The sequence below is a fragment of the Taeniopygia guttata genome, chromosome 5 (genome assembly GCF_048771995.1).
Source record: "Taeniopygia guttata chromosome 5, bTaeGut7.mat, whole genome shotgun sequence".
NCBI lineage: Eukaryota > Metazoa > Chordata > Aves > Passeriformes > Estrildidae > Taeniopygia > Taeniopygia guttata.
In genome coordinates, this window is record NC_133030.1 from 29,414,725 (window position 1) to 29,438,713 (window position 23,989).

The following is a 23,989-nucleotide window of genomic DNA, read 5'->3' on the forward strand; positions in this document are numbered from 1 at the left end:
CTGGTTATGTATCTGTAGTCATAGGCAAGTCACTTTTCTGGGCTCCTGTTTCTATATATCTTGAGCTTCCCTGGTAAAAAGTTCTGCAAGGAGCTATTGTGAAAGAAACATGAACTACAGTGAACAGTACAAAAATTACTTCTGTAATTCACTCTATAAGGCAATACATGCTGGAAGGGAAACTACCCTGCTGGTCTGCAAAAAAAAATCCCAAAATCCAGCAATGCTGCTGGATTCAGTGTGCACTGAATGATCTGAGCCTGGATGGAAGGTAAACACTTGGCAACGTGCACACTGGAGAAAAATGTTTGGCATTTTCACGTTGCTTGATGTTTCCCTGAATGTGAGTCTAATCTGTGAATGCTATCTAAAGGTTATTTTATAATCTTAAAGTTTCACTGATTGTTAACAAACTCGAGTAGTAGAGCAGTCTATAGAGGGAGCAATGACAAAGCAACTTCTTTATTTCCTGCCTTAGTAGGGTAGAGTAGCATACCTACATTTGTCAGCACACTGTGTTTTTTATTCTCGGACCAAGGCAGCAGAAGAAGCCGTATTCCAGAGGAGGAGCTGGACATTTTTAGAAGCCTCAGAAGTATGAGTTATTGTGAAAGTAAATTTCAGGTGTTGGTAAAACAGCCAACAATATAGACATGATCTGAGGATTTGCATTAGACTAACATCCTTTCTCCCTTCCCTTCTTTTTTTTTTTTTTTCACTTTTTCTTCTGAAAAAGTGAAAAGGGACCAAAAGGCGGAAATAGAAATGCATGTTTTCCTTTGGTACGGGTTTCCTTAAAACCCAAAAGTTCTTTTTCTTTCGAGAGAAAAGACACGAAGCCTTGTCTTGCTGAGGAGCCTGGCTCTGAACTCGGGGCATCAAAACGGTGCTTTCCGCTGGGTATCGGACACGGCAGTATTTTGCAGGGCTTGGCTTTCAAATCAGTGCTGCAAACTCTGCCCGCCCCTCACTCGTTGGGGATTTCCTCTCCTTCGTTGCCAACAGCAGCGACAGCCAAGCGCAGAAGGTCAAGCCGAGACCTGCGGACAAGGGCAGGGGGCCCAGGCCCATGCCGGGATGAGGCGCTGAGGGCCGGCGGGAAACTGCGCCGCGGAGGGAGGAGGAAGGCGGGAGGAGGAGTTGAGGAGCCCGGGCCCGGGAGCCTCCCCGCTTACTGCACTAGGAAGTGACGCTTTCGCTGAGTCCCGGAGAGAAAGAAACAAAGTTTGTTTTTTTTTTTTCCCTCCTCCTTCTTCCCTCCCGCCCCCCTCTGCAAACAGCCGCTCCACGTTCCCCTGCGGCGCCCTCCGTGCCTGGCTGCGCAGGTGAGCCAGCACGTTCTCTTTCTTCCTTCTCCTGTTTTCCGCGCGGTTATTATTTTTTTTTAATTTGCACGATTTGCTTCCGTTTTCCTGCCATTTTGGAGAGGGGGTGTCTTTCCTGGGGCTTTTTTTTTTTGTGGGTGGTGTTGCGTGCTTTGTTTGTGGGTGCTAGGTGCAGGATGAGGAGCAGAAGTACCTGTGGAGGTGACGGGGGCGGCTGGCTCCGCGCCCGGGCCGCGCAGCCCCACGGGGCCGGGGCAGCAGCGCTCCCGGCCCGCCTGCTGCGGGGGACCAGGCTCGGCTGCTGAGCCACCGCCTCCTGCCCTACCCGGAGTTGTTACGAGCGCTCCGGAGGGGTTTCTTCGCGGCTGCTGCACCGTTTTCAGGATGTGTCCGTGTCCGGGTGAGCTGTCTGCGGATGGAATTTTGGGGGTTGGTTTGGGGCGGGGGGAGGTTCTCCTTGCTCGCGGCGTGGCGGAGCCGGGGCAGCCCGGCATGTGCGGGGCCCCGGGTGCTGTGCAGGAGCCGCCGAGTCCCGGCAGCCGCTGGGCGCGCATCGTGGCGCGGGTCGGATCGCTCTGCTGGGGTTTACGCAGTGGAGGGGGGTGGGGAGGAATTTGTTAGATAATTTTTGAAAAACCCGTGCTCTCAAGTGTACAGATCTTTTCTGGCAGCAACTGCAAAAGACCGATTCGTTGCAGTTTAGCAGTAAAAGCTGACAATACACCTACGCGCGTATGTGAGAGTCTTATATAATACTTACGGGGTTTTTTTTAACAGGCGTAAGCAGGATTTATTTTTGGTTTGTAAAGTCTTGTGTGATTGCAGCTTGCAGAATTAGCGAAATATTCGATTTGCTCAACAGAGATTTACTGTACATTCTTTTAGAAACATCTAATTTTTTATTAATAGCTTTATTTCATCCCGAGTACGTGTTTTGAGCTTAGTGTAAAGGCCATCTATACTGGAGCAAGCAGTTCAGGGAGGGGAAGAGAGAAAAAGAAATGTCCTAATGCAGAGACTATTAGGTTGTTTAGAGGGCGAGACTGCAGTTCCAAGCAGCAACAGCAGCAGCTTTATGACTGTGTGTAATTACAGAGTGATTGCATAGGACAGCATTGTTGGAACGAATACGTATACACAGGCTATTGTGCAAGATTTCTGTACCGAACAAAACCTAGTTTTGCATTGCAAATGCTAAAAAGAGAATGTGTTCTGCAGTGAACTGCCACGTTCCTCTTTGACTCCTTCATAGACTTGGAAGAGGAAGATAGGAGAAGTGGAGTGAGGCTGATCGTAGAAATCACAGATCTGAAATACTCAGCAGTAATGCCACTAGTAGTTTCTGAAATCACAGCAGACAGAAATTGAAAGCCCATTGAATCTGCGGGATCATGTTTCTAAAATGATTATATACAAGGTGAAATCTAAGCAGGTTTGCTACAGTCCTGCACATTTAGCATAATTCTTGATCTGTTCTCATTTTTTTGTATGCTTGTGTGGGAAAAAGACCTATGTTAAAATAAGCAACTGCAGTTTAGCTAGCTAGCTTGGAAATGGAGAGAAGAGCACTGGGGAGAGTTTCTGTGTCAGGCCACAAAACTTAGAGCCTGAAAGAACTACCAGACCAGAGATTTTCTCAGAGCATGCTTTTTCAACTTTAATTCAAAAGTTGCATCTGGTTCAGCGATCTTGTAGGCAGTGTTGGCTGAGGGATAGTATGAGACACTGAGAAAGTGTGCCACTGACACTGTATTAGCAAGGCTTTTAACTAAGACTTTAAGGAACATCATAATTATGCTAAAGTTCTTGTGGATACAACTTAAGGTCTCTAAGATTTCTTTTTCAGCAATGCTGGTCACCTGTTATTTTTATCAGCTGAGTTTTGAGAGTACTTGGAATCAATGGCATATCAGATCTGAAAAATTTCAGATCTGGTGCTCAGAGACTGGCCTTTCTAACATTAGAGACAATTTTCTAGAAGTGTTATCTTCAGCTATTATAGCTGATGTCTTAATAAATGCCACAAAGGCTTGTAAAGTATTTTGAGCACTGCAATGAAAAGTACAATAAAAATGGAAAGCTGCTTTTAAATTTCATGGTGCTCCACTACAAAATATTTTAGCTGAAGGCACAGATCATATTATTGGTAGTTTCCTCATGTTGTCAAAAAAATGCTTCATGTAAAATACTTGTGGCTTTGTTAATGAAGAATGAAGGGATCTGCTGATGGTGTTTTTTGTGTTTTGTTTATTTTTTCTTTTGTCATTTGACAAACAATCTTAGTGATTCTTCTGTACATTTATTGGAGCATTTTGCTTTAATAGAACATATGAAATAAATATGTTAATACATGCATTACTGTGATGTTCTACTTGTAGATTTTGCTTGAAATTGTACTTCATGTCTTGACTAGCTTGACAATCTATGTTATACTGGATGTTCTAATGTCAAAATTACCTCTGCAGTAGTTCTTAAAGATTTCTTGAACCATTTGTGGTAGTGATTCAATATAGTCATTCCTTATGCTAAGTCTTTTGGTTTTCACAACCTATGTGGTAGGAGAGAGTTTTTGGCCAGGATTCTTTGGATTTGTATGCAAAGGAGTAGGTAACTTGCACGTCCTTGAGTTGTCCTGTGGTTCTCAGTGGAATTAGTCATAGATATATATACATTAGTGTGCATGCTTGCAAAACAAAGGTGTAGCTGTGCTAGCCTTTAACCCATCCAGGTGCATGCGAGTAGTGATGATATGAAATTATGAGAGCTGTAGCACAATGCAGGCTTTTCAAAAGCCTGCATAAATGCTCCAAATGTTAGTTTACATTTTTGCATTTTCACTCTTATGGTCACCTGTCTGTGGTGGCTGCAGAACCATGGGAGATATTTTCAAGCCTGTCATCCCTTTCAATGATACTCTTCTGTCAAGCTGCTAATCAAGCCCTTAAGTTGCCCCTGACTTGAGGACATGCAGCCTTTCTTTGGAAATGGCCACCTTGGTGGTGTGTGTGGGGAGGTGTACCCAGGCATGTAAGGAGACAAGAGGGACTGCCATGAATCAGAGTGGAAATCTGTCTAGCCTGTGGCCCTGTTTGCAAAGGTGTATATATTTTCTATATGCTTAGCAGTTCTTGAAGGATTTCTACACAAGAAACTTACATAGTTTTCTGTTGAGCTTAGGTAAACATTTAGCAAACACCTTTTTTTAACCTACTGATCAAATTGTGCAATAAGAATGTTGGTAAAAGCTGCTTTTTTTTGGTCGTTGTTTCACTTTTTATAAACACTCCCCCCATAATAAAAAATAAAACACCCAAAGTACCAAAACTCTGGGATTTTTTGTGTGTGGGTTTTTGTATTGTTTGTTTTTGGTGGTTTTTTTTTTGTGTTTTTTTTTTTTTTGGTCTGCAGGATTGCATAAAATCTTAGTACTGTTTGCAGTAAATTAAAGTTTATGCTAAAATGAAATATAGTAAATATGAATATTGTCTCCAGTGCAATTAGTTACAGTCTAAGAGACATGAAGTGAGAAGTAAACCACGTTTTGTGAAATGGGGATGTGAGGAAGGCAGGAGCTCTGGTGGTGAGGTTTTGCAATACATGCTCAAAAAGTTGCAGGTTCTGGCACGAGCAAACCAAGGCTCATGAGTCACATCCAAAGGGAAGACTTGTCACTGAGCAATTTGTAAATAGGAGGGATGAGCTGCTAATTCAGGGAAATATCCTGAGGACCTTCCCTAATAATTGCAAGTGTGGCAGAGAGAGCTTTATGTCAGACGGGAGTTGCTTGTACTTTGAATCACAAGTTCCCCCGGTATGATTTGAGCCTTCAAACTAAGAAATCCTCGTTATGCGTTGCACACATCCCTGAAAGAGGCGGCTGGTCAAGTAATAATGTAAGTTTTTGCAGCTGCATAGCAGCCACTTGCATTCTGTGTGGCAGCTCCAGCAGCTCGCAGTGCACAATTGGCAGGTGCCTGCAGCGGGGGGCTGCTCAAGGAGCACTTCACAACACTTTGCACAGCTTCTTTTTCTGAGCGGTCTCCAAATGTAGCCCTTAGTGCTCTGCTGATCGACTCCGGTGACTGAAAAAGTTATGAAGGAAAGCTCTACTCTGCACACCGGGAAAAAGTGTGAATGCATGCATTTTGAATGCAGTCCGAGTATTTAGGAGCAGTCATTCGAATGTAGATGCAGAGATAATCTTGGTAATTAATTATTTGCTTTTCAGGTTCTCTTGATGCTTTTTATTGTATATTGTGCAACTGACAGCCACCAGATAACAAGTCTTAAATTAATATAATTCATTAATCTGTAATATGATGTACAGCTATTCATTGAAATGTACATACCCCAAAATTAATGTTCTTTTTATGTACAAGTAAATTACATGAATGCCCCTTGTTGAATTGGTGGCTGGTGTTAATCAAGTTGAAAACTGGGAAAAACTAGATTGGGAGGGTGTGGCAAAATGTTCAGTGTTTGTTAATTTTTAGTTTCTTCTTAAATACATTTTGAAGGGTTTACAGCAAAGCACAGAATAATGTTTTCCTTTTTACCCGTAATTAGTGAAAATTAATGTTTAAGTTCTGTGTAGTTTGACTTTAGCATTGGTAAGGATTGAAAGAAGTTAAATGCTATTAGTACCTGAAGTGGTAAACTAAGAAACAGTTCTCATACCGTTTTTACTAAATACGTTGCTGATACATTACATATTCAGAGATGGGATGTAAAGAGACAGGAAGAGGAATCAAGTCAGTGTTCATGGTTTGTTTTTTCTTTGCTGCCTGTTATCTTCTCACATTGTTTGTCAGTTGCTTGGCTTTCCACATCATAGGAGAGATTGCACTACAACGATATATATTGGTGTATCCTCCTGTCATTTATTTTAGGGAGACACATTAAACGTTTGTATATATTTATATGTACACACACTATTTGTTATATACACTCATGTATCTCATTTTATAACTCAGTTCCCCTGAGAACAAGAGTTTCTTTTCCTTGTGATGCTAGAGTAGTTTGGGAAGTTTTGTTTGGTTTGCTGAAGTTTTTCATTTGACTGTGCTATTATTTTAACCTTGAATATAATGCTGTATTTTGGAGTTTATCTTAATTTGTTGTCTTTGATAATGTTGCTTTTGTTATTTCTAGAGTAATGGTGATCAAAATATGCTGAATTATAACTGCAAATTTTGTTCTCGTCTATTTTTTAATTTTCTTTTTTGAAGGGCTTGTAACTAGTAAGACTTTTTGAAATACTGGTTTGGCTTTGCAGCCTGTCTGTGGTACCGAATTGTATGGTGGATTTCCAGGTATCAGAGTGACTGCATCCCTTCAGCATGGACAAACCAGAGCCTGCAGTTCTCTGGAGCTGCGTGTTGTGGGGCAGTCAGCCTGCTGAAATGCTCATCACCTTGTCTGTGCTGTGCATCGTAATGAGGTTCAAAGTTGAAACTAGTCCCAGAAGTCTGAATAATCTCCAAGTACCCTTGTTAGGGTGTAGTTCATAGGTAAAAGTGCATTTTTGTTTGGATCCCAAGTTTCATGATGATGTTGCAAGATTTCAAACTTGACTTAATCATATATGCTTAGGTGCGGCCTTACCTGCTATGCCTGTGTACACCTGGGATTCCTTGAGTATTTCTTTTTCAACTCCTGCATATGTCACCTGGTAATTTATCAAGAATTGCATTATTGTTTACAGTTTTATAATATCCTTAACAATAAGCTTGAGAGTTTAAACTGTTTTGATTTCAGGCTTTTATTTCTCTCTACATAATGTATTCTTTCATGCACTTCCTGAAAGGAGAGTTTGCTGTGCTTGTGGGAAATTACTGCACTTGGGTGGAGGAGAATTTAGCAAAGTATTTTCCTATTTAAATTTGATTTTATACAATTTGAGAACAAAATCCCAGCACTGCCAAATTCCTGGTTGGAGGAGAGAGAGAGCCACAGCTGTAAGACATTCTGACTGCTTTGGGAGATTCCAATGATGGCAACTTAGGATCCCAAAAAATCACGTATGTGAAACTGGCAGGGAAATCTGACTGCCTCTATGATTTTGTTTGATTTTATGACTTTGAAAATTCTGAGTTGAATCTTTTTTTATAAACTCTAGATGTTATCCTGCATGAGACATACTATATATTTGTGACAACTATAGTATCCATTTAATTAATAATACAAATTTATTTGGATGTTTTAATGGAAAGCTATAATGTTTTCAAATCTTTACAAAATATAAGTATATATGAGTAAATAATGTGGACTTTCCAAACAATATTTGTTTAAATGAACACGTTTTAAGGGCTGTTGAGATGCCTCTGGAGAAGAAAAGGAATATATTAAAAACAAACCTAGACTTTTGTCATACTAGTGAAGCATTACTGTACCCCTAGGCATTCTGGTTACTAGGGGCTTAAGCTGTCCTCCTTGACTAACTAGAAAGCCTTTGCACATAAAGGGTGTGATTGTAAGTAGACAACTTAATATCAAATGCAAAATATTGCATTTGATTATCGGCCTCACTTTCTTCTGATTTAATTTCAGCATTGAAGTGGTCTTTTGGTAGCGTAATTTTCTAAATACATTTAAGATGTAAAAGGATATTTAAGACATTTCTTTCCCCTTGAAGTACGGGAACTTCAAGCTTTCCTTTTGAGGTACGGGACTCCTCCTTGGTTTAGTCCTTTTTCTTTGACAAAAGCAAAACATTTCAGGTATGATACTAGCTGAGTTATTTTGCTATTGCAGCTTTCTTTCTGCAGAAAATGTACTGTAAATGTTTCTGTAGAAAAATTTGATCTGTGTTAAAAGAAAAAAGAACTTTTATTGCCTAAGAAGATACAAAAAGAATGTGAAGCTCCTTATAAACAATGTACTTTAATTTTGAATTTGAGATGTAAAGAATAAACATTTGAAGGATTGAGGAATTAAAAAACTGAGAAGTGTGATATAGCTGATATTATACTCAGGTTTGCACTTGTTAGCAGTGACTAAGGGGCTGCCCTGCTAGAAGCTTTATTGATGTCAATGATGATATTTTTCTATTAAAAGATGAACTAATATCTGGGCTTTTTTAAAATTTGCAATATAAATAAACCTAGTTTCCTTAACTTTAGAGAGGAAATTAAAATTCAGAGGACTTTGTTAGCAAAAGAAATGCAGATTTGAAGCCTTGATTTGTAAAGTTTTTCTCTGCAACTGGAAGAGCTCTTTAATAATAATAATAATAATAATAATAATAATTACTACTGATAAAAATTGCACACTGGAAAATTCAGTTTCCGTATTCAGGTAATCTCTCCTGGCATTTTAAAACGAACTAGCCTGCCTGTGCACACATGTGTGCCATGAAGCAGATATTTGTTTGTCTGAGAGTGGCACAAACAGGTATTTGCTGAATTCTTAAGCACAGGAGACAGATGAAGCTGGGGTGGACTGGTCGTAAAGGAAATGAATTTCTAATAGAGAGGCAATAGAGCAAGGCTAGAGACCCTTCACTGGCCTCCAGCTTGCACTGCTGCTTTTTAGCCACTTTATGGATTTCTTTGCTAGGCTCCTCTGTCAGAGGTATCATTAGGCAAGTATGAGAGCAAGGGCAGTGGCCCAAATACTTGTCAACACCAGCAATTGCCTGACCACGTATACATGGATATTTAGTTAAAGGGACAGTGTGTTTGATACTTGGAATTGATGTTAAAACATCCATGTTGGCAAGATGCTGCTGCTTCTGTGCTGACCAAAGTGATGCTGAAATGGCTTTTACTTTTTTCTTAAGAGAAGTGTTTCTTTTTCCCCAGTGGCGGTAAATCAATAGTCTGTTCCAATCCTGATCAGCAATATTCTACTGTTATAGTACTATCAAGTTCCTATTGATATTTGTGGAAGAATGGCATTTAGATGAAAGAGCAAAATGCCTTGTTTTTAAAAGACAACCCACAAACCAGCATTCTCATGCTCACACAAAATAAAAAATGCCAATATAGGAAGATACTTAGATTTAGAAATTCTTAATGCTTCCTTCATGAGAGATATTGGTATTTAAACTGTATTTGGAATTTTAATCCCAAATTATAAATGCTTACTTCAGTCTGTATACTACCATAATAGCATACTCCAAGGACCATGTGACAAAAAGCAAACAAGAAAACTCAGTGGTTCACAAGTTACTCAGCTGAAAAGCAGAGATGGCACTAATGTTTACAGCAACCCTTTGGTGTCAAATATAGAAAGATATTTTCTTATAAAACAAAAAAATCCTGTTTTCTATATTCTCTTGAGTTTGAGATCTGCTGAAGAGGGATTTTGAGTATAATTCAAACCTGCATAAGATGTTTTTCTTCTGCTCTTCTGTCAAGGTTTAGGAATGGTACTCCCTAGTTTAGTGCCCTCACTCTCCAAACCACATACCAGTTCTCTCTCTTTTCTTGTCCTCTCCCACTTTGATGGGCTGAAGAGGAGAATTGGAGGCACAAAAGGCAAAGATCATGAACAGTTCACTGGAAACAGCAATGAGATAAGAAAAGGAGCAGTAACTGCAACAAAATAGCTGATGGCTCCCTCTGCCACATTTTCTCACCAGAAGGAAATCTACAATTTCAACAATCATCCTTTTTCCCTGAAAGAATGTCCCTTTCCTCCATCCCAGAAATGACATGAGGTGTTGTAGAGTAACCTCCCTGACCTAGCTATGTCCTTTATGTCTGCTACAAAAAATGACCTTGTTCTGGGTGGAACCAGGACATCTTCACATCAAGAGCATTAATAAAAAAGACTGCACCTGGTCTCAGGCTGCATAGCTAAGTCTACAGTTTTACTTTAATTTTCTGAGGCAATATAGTTTTACTGAGGTTTTTCCCACTTTAGTTTGAATAATATACTACAAAGGTGCGGGATACATCTAGACGTCTGGAAAACTAATTAATCTAGAGGTGTTCCTTTGGTCAAAAGCAATTTGAGGATGTCATTTGCTAGTGGAGATTGCAGTGCTGTGATAGGGCCTGTACCAACAGTTCTTATGGAGATCTCTTTCAGGAATATAGCCTGGAAATTGAACCTAGGGGAGCTTTCTAACATATTAATTGGGTTAAAATATTTAAGAAGTCACATCCATACTCTTCCCAAGAAGGCAATGGCTTTGCATAGCCTTTTAAAATTAGAAGTAAAATCTTGCTCTTAATCTCCTTTAGTAGCCTGAAGTGCTTTTATTGTTCTTTCTATGGTGTCCCACCCTTAAAGGGAAATGATGATTTATGATTTCATTGAGCCTTTTATTCATACTTAGACACAACAAGGTGCTTATACGGAAACTAAAATGGGCAGCAATAAGGAACAGGTACCCTGAGCTTAGAGCAAGTCATGCTCTTTGCCCTCACGCAGAAGAGCATTAGGTCTTCCAGTTGTGGAACTTCCTGTATCTAATAGACGAGTCTACACTTGCATCTACAAGCTGTTAGACAGCTATAGGATAAGTAGGACTAAAGGCAGGCAGACCTGAAAGAGAAGACAACAAAATTCAGTTCAGGAAGCCTTTGTTTTCTGGTGCCATGGGACATAAAACAACAAAATGTTTCCAGTCTTCTCCCTTTCTTGCAAGCTCACTGTTGAAAAGTACTTAACATCGTTAGTGCCATGTTATCATCCTCGTTTAAAGGCGAGGTAATCGTCTTCAACCGAGAGGCTACAAAACCATATTCTGACCTAATACTCAGTGGCATAATGGGAGTAGAAATGGAGATTCTGCCCCACACAGAGAAGTTGATTGATGGGCCCTCCTGATAGGGGAAGGTGTGGTATGTGAGTCTCAATTTGCATCTTTAAGGCTGGGTGAGTGTTTGTCAGCAGGCTTTGTAGAGGAGTCCAGACTCTCTCACACCTACTGGAGAAGCAGCTGACATCGCTGTTCAGAAATGGTTTTTGGCACCTTCTGTTTACCTCCAGCAGATAGAGGCACTTAAACCTTGGGTGAAATAGCAATTTTTCATTGAATTGCAGACACGTTTGCCTACATGCATCTGCTGTGGGCCCTCTTGGCATCCTTTTCCTGGACATTGTGATTAAAAGCTTGAATTTTAGTTCTCTGCTTAATTCTGTCATGTTTGTTCTAGAAATCTAAGGTGTGGAGTGGAGGCTTCTGAATTGCACTCTAGAAATGGTGTGCATAGAAATGAGTGCTTTAACTTCTGTGTGGAGCAGATTGAGTAGTTTCCCTAGCTAGGTTACTTACTTGGCTTTCAATCATGTCAGTGAACAAAATCATCTCCCTGGTTCTGTGCACTTAGGTGATTTCAGTCTGCCTCTTTTGCAGAGTTATTTCATACGTTTCTGTTTCTCAGTTGGTAACTTCGGTAGTGTCACTGAAAAGGTCAAAGATGGAAGAAGAGAAAGTGGTGGATCAACATTCTCCCTTGAAGCATGGGTTCAGGGCATTTTTTACATCTCTCAGCCGCTCTGTTGTGGGTTTTTTTATTGTGAAGATGAATAGAATGACTGTATTTTGCTACGTGCTATAAAGCATTTTAAAAAGACAGTTCTTTCTAAGTGACTTGATTTATGAGAGTACAGTATGGAGGTGGAAAAAATTCTTTGTTCAGTGACAGCTCTAACAGAGTAACTGTAAGTGACAGAATTTTCTTGGGAAAGTGCTCTAGATTAAGTGTAGGATGTCTCGCTGTTTACAAGTAACCATCTAAGCCATACAGTTTGGATGTGTGGAGGCAACGTGAAAATCTATTGACATCTTTAGTTACTCAACTGGTTTATTTTTGGGAGCTCATGAATTGGCAGGACACACTGACCCTGTCTGGAGGGGAAAAGCATAATGACTTTGAATGCAGAAGACTTTGTGAATATTTTGTCAAGTTATTTGCTACTATTTTTTTGCAGCAACTATCAAGGAGGTTTTAACCCTTTGCTTTCCCCCCTGAACATTTTTTGCATATTGTTGATATATTTTAATGAAAATCTACTAGTCTGTCAAGACAAAATGGCTTAATGCATCCTACAACAGATTTGAAGAGCATGAAGTTTTCTTGCATGAAAAAAGGGGAAAAATATTTGGTAATAGATTGCTTGTTTGTAACCCTTTGTAATATTAAACCTTCACTTGGAACAGCTGTAAGTTGGATTCAGGATTGGTTGTGGACACAAAAGGCTACAGCGTAGGAAGGGTGGGGCAGTCTTGCACACAGGTAATATTGGATTGTAAGGAAGTAAGGAGTTGAGAGAAGTCTTATTTATGTTCAAAAACACAGCTGTATTTTTTGTGAAACTGATACTACTTTTGATCTATGTGACTAGAGAGGACCAGCAGACAAAATCAAAAACTGACAGTAACAACTGCAAAGTGAACACTTTGCCTTTCCTATTCCAGAGTTTCTGCTTGTGACTGATTTACACAAAACTGTTACCTACTGTGCATAAGAAAGTGAAAACAGGAAGGCTTTCTTGTAGTGTTCTCTTTGTAGCTACTACTTAAGGTCCTGATTTGGAGAGCCAGTGCAAGGTTGCATGGAGTAAATAGGGAATTTGTCATGGAAGAAGGTGGTTTTCTTTTGGCTTTCAATATTCAGTATTCTGACACCATCAGAAATTCTCAACTGCATTGTCTGTTTAGTTGAAAACTAAACTGTCAGTTTAGTTGAAAATAATTTCATTGCTGGAAATAAGTAACTTCAAAACATTTTGCTTGATGAAACTTGCAGTCATCTTACTGAAAAGCTAAAGTTGTGTTTGTAACTCTTAATTATTCCATATCCCTTTATTCATTTGCACAATTAACTTGTAGTCTCATACCAGCATTGCAAGATTTCTTCTAGATGCTGAATTGTGAAAGAGATGAGTTACCAATCACTTTAAAGGGAAAGAACCACTATTTGACTTTTCTGTGTTACACAAGCAAAATTTAAAAGAAACCCAATAGATGAAGAAATAAAATAAAGCACATGTTAACACTTGGCAAGCTGACTGGACTCACTGAGACCATTTTGCTTGAAAGGTGTCTCCTTCACCATCTTTTTTTTTTTAAGTAAGTTGAAATGGTGGTGGGTTTTTTGTGTTTGTTTGGGTGGGTTTTTTTTTGGTTTTTTTTTTTGTTTGTTTTGTTTTGTTTAATTTTTTGTAATATGAAAAGGAAGATCTGGAAAACTCATGTGTCTGGAATGATGTCAGCTTATCTGTTCAGAAACAGCCCAGTGCCTTACTATTGTTAAATACAATTGCTGGAAAAATTGGCCTTGAGGCAGGAATGTTAATTTATTTTTGATGGGTTTTTTTCTGAAGTGCGTATTGGACATTAGTTTCAAAGAGGTTTTTTTTTTCCCTCTGGGGGCCCTGGGGGGGATGGCGGTGGGGCCTGGGTGTCCCAGCAGCCGCAGGTCGGCCGTGCCGGGCCGTGCCGTGCCGTGCCGTGCCGTGCCGCCTGCGGGGGCAGCTGCCGCTTCGGGAGGGCAGCCTGTGACTTGCAGGGGCCGTAAGCTCTGCCGCGGGGGGGAAGGGACACAAACCCTTTGAGAGATAATGTTTCCTCAGGCTATCACTCGGGCTCTTGCTCAGCAGCTGAGGCATTTCATTGGGAAATGCAACATCAGAAAAGCATGCTTTTAGTCTCCAAGTGGCTTTGGAACAGCTGTACTGGAGCAGCTAAATAAATATAAGCCTCTATAAGAGGAAATAACTTTTCTAACAGATATATGCACAGATGGATTTTAATAATTCTGAGCCCAGTGTTTGCCTGAGCAAGAGAGGAAACCTTTTAATAGCAATCTATAAATGGAAATTTGTGCCTATACCAGCTTCTTCTAGCAGCGATTGGAGAACACTACTCCTGCCTAGTGGGAATGAGATAAGCGTCTCAGGGAGTTGGAAAACTAGATGAACTAGGGACACAGCAGCTATGAGCTAAAACACCAATGTACATTAAAATGTATCGATGCCCAGATGCCTACAGAAGTGTCTGGGAGCAGTTCTTTTACAGCTGGGTAACACACAGCTGAGGTATTCAGTATGCTTGGAAAGAGCAGGGGAGTATAGCACTCCTGTCAGGGGGAAACCAGGTGTTTTGCTACCTCCAAAATGCAGAAAAATGAGATACAAAAACAAATTTAAAAATTGGAACATACTTAGTAATTACAGATGCACATCCTAAAATATTTTGTAATAATAAAGCAAAGCTGAAATAATATGCACACAGCACTTATGAAAATTGCTGCTTCAGGAAGGAATTACGATTGTAAAATAGTGGATCTGGTAAAAGTTCATCCCAGGTTTGGGGGTGGGGGGTGGGGTTTATTCATGAGTGAGGGAGTTCTTTAATAAATACTTTAAGGAAGTACTGTCCATCCCTTAATTTTCAAATTTTAAGATATTTAATGAAGAAGGAATTGTTACTGCTAGGAGTTTGCTTCAAAATAGCAGCTTCAAAATTAAAGCAATTGGTAGATTTAAACACCAACCTGTCTGTATTAAAATAAATTGATGGCATCTCCTGACAAACATGGTGCCAGTAATCCAGAGGAGGCCTTGGGGCCATGTGATTAAGTTGCATGCCTTAAATAGTAAAACATGACTTTAAGTTAGTGCATACATTTGTAATTGTATGCTTGTATTTTTTTCTTGGGTGGGTGGAAAGGGAGGGTTTTAAATTTTAATGTGGGGTGGAAGAGGTGGTCAGTGATTGCTTTTAAACACGGAGGTTTTGCAGAATGCCTGGGAAGGACATGGTGCTGCTTTAGTGGTGCACGTTTGCTGAGGTCTGTGTGGCCGCAGATCTCTGGCAAGAGCTTGCTGTGCTGCACAGGCCAGTTTTCCACAAGCCTCAGCAAAGTTGGTCACCGTGGATTATTCTTTCCACATGTCGATTTTGTTCATGAAGTTACTTTGGGGAATTGAAGCCAAAATTCAGGAGTTGGAAGGTTAATTGTTTTCCTTGCCTTTTGTGTATATGTGTGTGCTGTTTACTTGGAGGGAGAGGGAAGAGAGTGTTAACCATTTACAAGTGTACATCTCCCTTCATTCCTTCCCAGATGATGGTGGAAAATATTCCTAGGCTAGTTTAGTTTAACAGCTAAGTCACTCTCAGTAGTACTGTTGTAAATACACAGGTTATTAGCAAGAAACACACAGGGCTTGGATTTTGTTGCTGAAGAATTAGTTCTCCACAAGAAACAGGAAAATATGTGTCCATGTTCAGCTGAGGAAATTTTTACTGATGCAGCTAGGCAAGCAAAGTATATGTATTGCTACGTTCTTTATTTGAAACCATTTTCTCGAAGACCACCAGAAGTGTCATTTTACCTACTTAAGGCATAAAAAGATAAAAAAGTCAGTCTGTCGAAGGCAATTTCCCTTTTTAACATTGGAGCTGCAGATATACTTATTTTAGAAGTTGACTAGAGAGCTGGTGAAATGATACTGGGAGCTGAGGAACTGACAGGTGGGGTTTTTCCAGCTGCTGCTTTTAAAAACTTGAACTTATAAATCCAATGTCTACTGAATGCTAAGGGGTGCTTAGTGTATGAAATTTTTCAAATTATTTTTAACAATTTGCAGTATTTGAAATTATGAGCAGTTTTCCCACTGATATTGAGAAAATTGGCACACGACATTCTCTCCGTATATAAGAAAAAAGTGCTAATTCGTCTTTACCATGCAAATATCTGTGCATAAAATTTTGTATATATATAAGCAAAATGTTTTAGAAGACCTTTTATTTCTTCAAGGAAGGTAGCTAAGAACTATAACAAAATTTAGAAACTATTTATTTTTATTGGATGTAGCTTTTTATATGTCTACATCTATCTTATTATTACCAGGTAAGGTATAAGTAAAAAAATTGCATTAAAGAAATTACCAGTTACAAAAAGCTACCTTAAAAAAAATAAAGTGGTGACACACTAAGAAGTTATTCATTGTGGCTTAATTGAATGGGCAGTTCATGTCTTTTAGAAGCGTTTGAATTACCATGATGTCTTTGTGGAACTAAGTATGTTTAACTGGAAGGCATCGTATTCTAGAAAATTGACAAAATTTACTGTAAATGTAGGAGCAAGAGGAAAGGCATCTGGAGGGACCGATACACTTGTGGCGTGAGGAGATTTTCTTCTTTCTGCTATTTTTTTTTTTTGTCATCTCATTCTTTTCTCACTTGTTAGCTTCTTGTGTGTTGCAACACAAATGGAAACCGAATGGAAACCGACCATCATGCATGACCTCAATTGAAAGCGTGAATTCTTCAGCCCTGGGCCTCTGAAAGTGCTGCTGGGGGAATAATCCCTGTCTCTGCACTGGGGCTACTGTGAAGCTTTATGCCAACACCAGGGTCACAAGTCTTCTGAAGACAGCTGAAGGGTGTGGAAACCTTGCCTAAGCAGAGCCACTGAATTTAGAAATGTCTGCAGTAATAGAAACTTGGTCTGCTACCTGCAGGAACTGTATATGTGTAAAAGCCATTGTTTTATCTAAACTTTTTTTCCTAATGGCCTAATGTGCAGAGAGCAATGAGTGTGAATTTCCTTCTGCTTTTTTGTTCATTTTTGTGGCTCTGACACTACTTTTGTGACTCTGATTTGTCAGGTGTTGTCTGCAAGGGAAACTTTTGTGCAATGTTCAAGATTTTCAGTAAGAGAGAGAACAAAGCCACAAATACAAGTGGTGCAAGACTTAGGAAGAGCATTGACATAATTATTTAACCTACTGAAACAGGGGATTGTCATCAGTTATGTGCAAATTAGTACTTGTCCTTTCTTTTTAAGTAATACTGTGACAGCATTCTTCATGCATAGCTCTCAAGGCTTAGTTCTGTTTTTGTTTGTTTGTTTTTCCCCCCTGTAAATAGCTGTGACAAGTACATATCTTTTTATGTAAAGGGGAAAATGACACTGCCAGTTTCATTTGTGCTATCTGCATTTTAAAAACTCTGGGCCCTATTTTTTTTTTCCTATGAAACCCAGCTATATTTCACAACCAAATGTGTGATGGTTCTGACCATTCCTTCCCCCTCTCACCCCTTCAATGACAGAAATCTGACATTTGCTGCTGCAGGTCAAAACATGTAGCCAAGAATCATGGTGCTCCCTGACTTCTGGGGCCCTCAGAAGGGGCAGTGGGAGCAGTGGCAGAGCTCTTTGAACAGTCTGCTGAAAGAACCCTTGTTCCTGTAGTCCAGCTGCTGTGATGTGTGCTGTCCTCCTGCTAAATACCAATACAGGTTGTTCTTAACTTGTCCAGCTAAAACAGAACATTAAGTCAGAGGGTTCAAGGAGTGGAAGATGTGGAAGCTTGTCCCTGCACGAGTCAGCTCTGAACATGTGTGATGCCTTTTTAATAAATACCTATCTTATTCCTTTAACACTGTCTAGCCTCTGTTCTAGGTAGCCTCTCAAAGCATTGCATGCAGTTCAAATGCATCCGTTCCTTGTGGGCCTGAAAGCTGTTTCTTATTTGTGGCATCTCAGCTGTTGCAGTTGTGGGAAAAGAACAAAAATTCTTTTCCCTTGGAATGGTGATTGGGAATGTGGTTGCAAAGATGGGAGGAATATACATGTCATGGTAGTTGCTAAAAGCACTCTTACTGGGTTTTAGAGCCCCCTTTTTTAATTCTCTGATTCCAAATTGTGCTTTTATGCTTATGGTGCTCATAAGTGATGCAAACAGATGAAAGCTTGTATCGACGTTAATCAACTAATAGGTATAAACAAATACCTTCCCTTCTTTGTTCATATGATTTTGTAATTGCATGCAGGGAAGGAATTGGGTGAGATTCTTCAGTGTTGTTATCCAATTCCTAGGCAAAATTAGTAACAATGTCGTGATTGCACCTGAATAGGTCTGCCTAGTATCCTGGATTTCCTCTGTGTCCCCTGGACACCACCACAGCCAAGGCTAGCGTATGTGCACATTAGTCTTACAGATGATAACTTTAGTAAAAGCTAGCATGATATTTTTAGATCCACAATAAACCTGCATTGACTGCTGTATGCTTATCTTGAGTTTATTAATGTGTATGGCATACGGTCTCGTGGGCGGGCTGAAATAGGAACAAATGTTTTGGAGAGGTTTCATGTGTACTTTAGCCAACCTTAGGATGGGATTTCAAACTGAATAAGAGACTAAATATGATTGAAAGGATAGGCACTAACCTGAGACTCAATTAGGTTATCTTGTCTGTCCTAGTACTCTTGGGGCAAGTAATTTAAAAATTTCCCTCTCCCAGATTTAGCTGTCTTGAATTAAAAGGGAGTAATAGTAGTTCAGTTCCTTAAAGTGACATTGCCAGAGTAAGTGCATAAAGAGTATACTCTTTATGCATTCTTTAGTGCTGTTATACTGTGATTCTGAGGCCATGCAACCATGTAAAATAGAATTTGCTATAATTCCGTTTCTGTACTATAGTGCAGGGAATGAAGCCATGGACAAAAAGAGCAGTACACCTGCCTAGTGTTGTCATTTTCTTTAAAAGGAAGTCTAAGACCCCAGCCAACGTGCAAGTGGAAGAGCCGTTCCCCTTAGGCTGCAGTTCCAGGCAGAGTTTGAGAAGAGTGCAAAGGCATTATAGAACACTGCGTCTGTCGAGATCTCTGCTATGACACTGACATGTATATTTTAATGTTAGAGCCTTTAATGTCTGCAAGTGAAATTTCATGTGCTTTAGAAGACTTTGTGACTTTTACATAAATTGCCTTAAAATTTACCTCTGGGTGGGGGGAGTTCAACAGCATATATAAAAAGTAGCATTCTGTAGTAGTTTCTGAATTTGGTATAACTGTTCAAAATGAAGATGCTTTACCTGACATCTTGCAAATGCAGTCTGTAGATGAAACTGAGATAAAGGAAATACAGAAGAATAACCTCATCTTGGCTGCCTTTTTGCTTTTTAATGCAAAACAGGCTGCTTTGTCTCTCTTTGTGTACCTGCTAGAAATACAAAATGTTGCAAGTGACACATGTTGTGAAGATGAATTAATTGATGTTGATACATTGCTTTAACTGTTGCCAAGTATTACATAATGGTAAGTATTCCAATAACATGAAGTTTGTTCATGGATAAGTTCCTTCAACTACTTTCCCCGGGAGAAATATATCTGTGGTATAATGACTGGTAGAATATCTTTCTGCCTTGGTGGATTCACAGATCTTTTCCAAATGGGGAAGAACTGTGTAACAAATGTCAGCCTGCTGATGAGAGATTGGATGCTCGTTCTTATTGTTTGTAATTGTTGTATTGTATTGTAATATGTTGAAAAAAAGTAATGTCATCAGATGCTGGGGGACATAAGCTGGACCACTTGAAGTGACCTACTTGAAATAAGAGAGTGCTATTTGCCTGGTGTGAAAAAATCCTTTAGAATCCATTATCACAAAATCAGAATGGTTTACTTTGGAAAGGAACTTAAAGATCATCTCATTCCACACCCCCTGGCAAGGGCTGGCATTGCTTTGCTCTAGACCAGATTGCTCAAAGCCCAACCCAAAGTGGCCTAGAACTAGATGACTAGATGCATTATGGATTGTAAAGGAGCATCAGTCTCAGAGTTTCTTTGGTGTGAGACAATCAGGTCAATGGAATCCATATACCTGAAGACACTATTAGTTTGTTAGTCCTTCATTCCAAAGTGAAAACCATATAATGGAAGGGAATTTATATTTTCCTTCATACTTAGTGATTTATTTCATAGATGGTCAATGTTTGGTGCAGATTATCTTATTAGCTTTTCTAGTAAGTTTCTGTTCTTCCAATTATTTATATCCTGTTGTTTTTTGTCTTTTGTTTTTTTCACAATTTGCAAGGACTTATTGTTCCTGTTAATAGCAATTACATAGCCTGTATCTTTAGCAAGTACAGCTGTTCAAAGTGTAATGTGGGATTATTGAATCAAAATGTTATGTCTTCAGTTAAAATATATTTATATTCCAGGACTTGCAGAGTAAACTGTGAAAGTGCAGGATACATCTAATCTGCTTAAAACTCATAGAATTCCATCTACAGGTGGATTAATGTGTAAACTTTAGTTTTTCTCATAGTATTGAACTTAATCTTAGTGAACTCAACTTTGTTTTACTAACAATTGAGTCTTTTGCACAGTTTAAAATAGCTTGGTAAAGGTTCTTAGTAGAGAACACTTTTCCTCATACTGTTATTTGTTAGGCTGAATCTTTAGGAAATTTCTGACTTTGCTCTGAGTCCTTACGCGGCTGATGTCACTCATGCCCCATAGTGGAAGTGCTTTATAATGCTAGTAAGGTTACAAATAAGCCACTACAGAAATGGAAGCACTTTGTATTTGATCCAGTATTGGTGCCAGCCATCTGCTCTTTCCTTCCTCCACTGAAATCCCTGTGGCTAAAAGGAGGAGATTGGGCAGGTATCTGTCAGGTAACTGGCAGGGAGCTCTGAATCCGGAGACTTGGAGAGTGCTTTGATTTTTTAATTAAAGGTTAAGAAATCAGAGTGCTCTTTTAGCCCGTGGAGTCTTAAAACCTTACTGTTTTATGCTGTGTGATGATCCTGCTTGCCCATATCTTTCAGTGTTCCTATTCCCAGTACTAGTGTGCATTTGCTTAGCTGCATTGTTGTAATGCCTGACAGCCCCAGTCATGGCCGAGAGCTTACTGTACCTTATAACGGACCAGCACAGTAAAGAGACCCTTTTATAGTCAACAGTGATTGCAGGAATTCTTAAAAGACATAATTTTAGAAATTTGAACTGAAGCCCTGTCAGTGCTGTAAAAGACTGTGCTCAGTCAATACTGTCATCTGTTTATGGCAGGTGTGTGGATGTGCAAACCAAGGTCAGCACTGCTTCAGCTTAGATAACTGCTGATAAAGATATTTCTGGGTCAAGTGAGATAGGGGCAGGCATGTGACAAAAGCATAACTATGTTATTGTGTGACTTTTTTCCTTCACTTTTTGTTTTACTCCCTCTTCTTTGTTTATCACTACCCTGATTGTATCATGTATGAAATTAGACTTCTAAGGTCTTTGTGGAAGACTCTCCATTTAGGCAGTTAGTGGCTATTGTTAAAGATAATACAACTTTTATGACCTCAAAATACTCCATTAATATCAACGTTTTTGGTTTCAAGTATTATTCTCATTTTATGAAACAATTTGAAGTGGCTTGCTTAAGGTGCATGTCTGTATCAGAGTTGGAAGCTGATCCCAGATCCCAGGGGTTCTGCCTGTACATGTAGTCTCAGCTATTGTCCAGCCAGACTTGGGTGAGTGATGATGCCTGCTTGACGGTCTTAAGAATGTCTCTGCCAAGGGCTCAGGCTGAGGTATTGAGTACCTTTATGTTTCTCATGAAGAAACATCTGGGAATAGAAAGTATCACTGTCTCTATGAACTTTCACCATTCTCTTCCCTTATTTGTAGCCCATTAGCTCTTGCAAAGCCTCAAAGGCATCTGTAAAACACTCAGACTTTGTTGTTCTGTACAGTGGACATCCGTGCAAGCCTGGTTTTGTGTTGGAGTGCTGAAGGGGTTGAGATGGGAACAACTGAACCTGTAGCAATCTTTCCCGTTGCAGCTCAGTGCATTCAGTTGTATTTTCTTCTCAGGGCTAAAGTGCAGAGGGATTTGGTCAGTCTCTGGGGTGTCCATGTAATTCTGCAGCTGGTATGTTTGTGGCAGGAGGGGCATTTGGAGTGAAGGATGTGTTGTGGTCCTGTCAGGTATGAGAATGCGAGGGCAGGGAAAAGCTTTTGGCCTGCTCTTTGCCATTCTGACTTTGGAGCCTGCTGTGATTCCTGCATGTTAGTCTCTGTTGCTAGCAACTGCCTCTCCAGACAGCTCCAAACAAAAAAGCTTAAAATAACTGTCTAAGGGCTTACAATTAGATCTGTTAACCCATTTCTAGTGGGAAAGAATTATGTTCCTGTAACTTTACAAAGCCTGAAAGCAGCATTTCGTACTCTGTAATTACTGTGCTCATTCTGCTCTCTAAGACTGCCCAAGCCTCTTCAGATCAGGGTTTATCATGATGACAGATTATAATAACAATTATTCCTAACTCCAGTAAGTTTATAAACATTAACCAATATAAGAAATGGACCATGTATGTATTTTATTAAAGGATAAGCCTGGTCTGTGTTGCAAAGCCATTTGTAAAGATGGGCTTTCCTGTGTATGCGTTTACAGGAGTCCAGATTGTAGAGCTGCCTCTCTTGTAGTGCAAGACAAAAGACTAGTCTGATGCAAATAATGAATAATTTGTTTTCATGTGATGAGGTTTGCATGAAATTTCGGTTATTTTGGAAACAGCACTCAAAGTTTTGGTTGCAAATAAGTGAAGATCTTACCTATCCTTTCAATAGCTGGTAGAAACAACTTGGTCAGTTCCTTTTAAAAAAATCTGGTTGTGGCTTTTTTCCCCTTTTGTTGTATGTTTATCTGCTAAGTTTTAAAGTTTTAGTCTGTCTTTTTAGTATTTTTTCTACCTCATCCATTCTGATTTTCTTCTGGTGGAGTTGTTTGTGTAAACCAGGTTTTGTCTGGCTTGTTATAAGGCTAAGACTAATCAGCACTTGATGGGCATTTTCTTTGTAGCAACTCTTTGTCTCTTCCTCATCTATTAGAACAAAATTAAGTGGAAAATCCTGGGCGTGTTTGGAAAAGGAAACCTCCAATACTTGTAACCAGGTGTACAGCTTGAATTGAGGAAGACAACCCCAAAAAACACGTTACTTTTTAAATGTTCATCAAGAGTATATGACTTTCCCCTCATAGAACTGTTAACTGAAAACTTCCCTTTAATGTGGACCTGAGGCTCCTCAGACCCTCTAATTCAAAACACCAAAATCCTTCTCTGTAACATCCTCCATACTAGGATGGATCTGTGCCTTTAAATTGAGTATGGAAAAATTGTGGTGATGTGGATAAATAAAATTACATCCATGGATGTAAAAAGTAGGTCCAAATAGAATCGGAGTACATACTTTGGTGAATTTGAAGACTGTTGGAACAGAAATGTACCTAATTAAATAATGTTTAAAGGGTTGCGTTTTCACTGCTTCACATTTATTACCTGCTTTACCATAAACAAAAATCTTTTCTTGAAGTAGGATTTGTATTTCTCCTTGGATTGATTACTTTGTGAAGTGTAGTTCATGTATTTCCATTTAAAATATGGTAGTTCTACATTTTGTGTTATTTTGCTTGCTGTGGGTAATTAACCTCTGGTGCTACTGAATGTCAGGAATGGTTTAGATTGGAGCAATAGTTTGTGGTATCTGATGGTCCAATACAAGCGGCCTTATTTTGCTGGCACGTAGTCGGTCACAGCATGATCACTTTCTCACACGTTTCACCTCACAGAGCTGATGGGTTTCACTTTTGAGTCTCTGGTTATTACAGTGGTTTAATAAAGCTTTATTAATTCCCATCCTCTGAAAATGGGAAAATGAAAGTGGCAGTAAAGTAATTGTAAGTGCGTCCTCAGGGCAGAGGCGCCCCTATAGTCAGTCAGTTCAGTCTTTCTCTGCCGTAGAAATGGGCCAATCACATGAAAATTTGGTAGGTCATAAGTGTCTGCTATGCATACTACTTGTTTAGGTATGTGTTTGCTAGCCCCAGGCAGGCACCTTCAGGAATCAGTGGAAGTTGCCAAACTTCCTGGATGCTGTGTTTTCCCTTTTGTTGTCTGTCGGTGAAGCAGCTTTCCT

At 39.6% G+C, this 23,989-nt stretch overlaps 1 protein-coding gene across 2 annotated transcripts in view; it reads left to right on the top strand.

Moving 5' to 3' along the window:
* The first annotated feature begins 986 nt into the window (after window positions 1-986).
* The window catches only part of MIDEAS (mitotic deacetylase associated SANT domain protein), a 51,347-nt gene continuing 28,344 nt past the window's right edge, over window positions 987-23,989 (top strand). Inside the window, exon 1 of one of the 2 annotated variants that reach the window (XM_012573887.5) lies at window positions 987-1,325. The gene's annotated coding sequence lies outside the window, so the exon portion shown is untranslated. Of the gene's footprint in view, window positions 1,326-1,347; window positions 1,726-23,989 lie in introns of those variants that run through there. The other variant, XM_030274358.4, reaches the window with a different exon arrangement.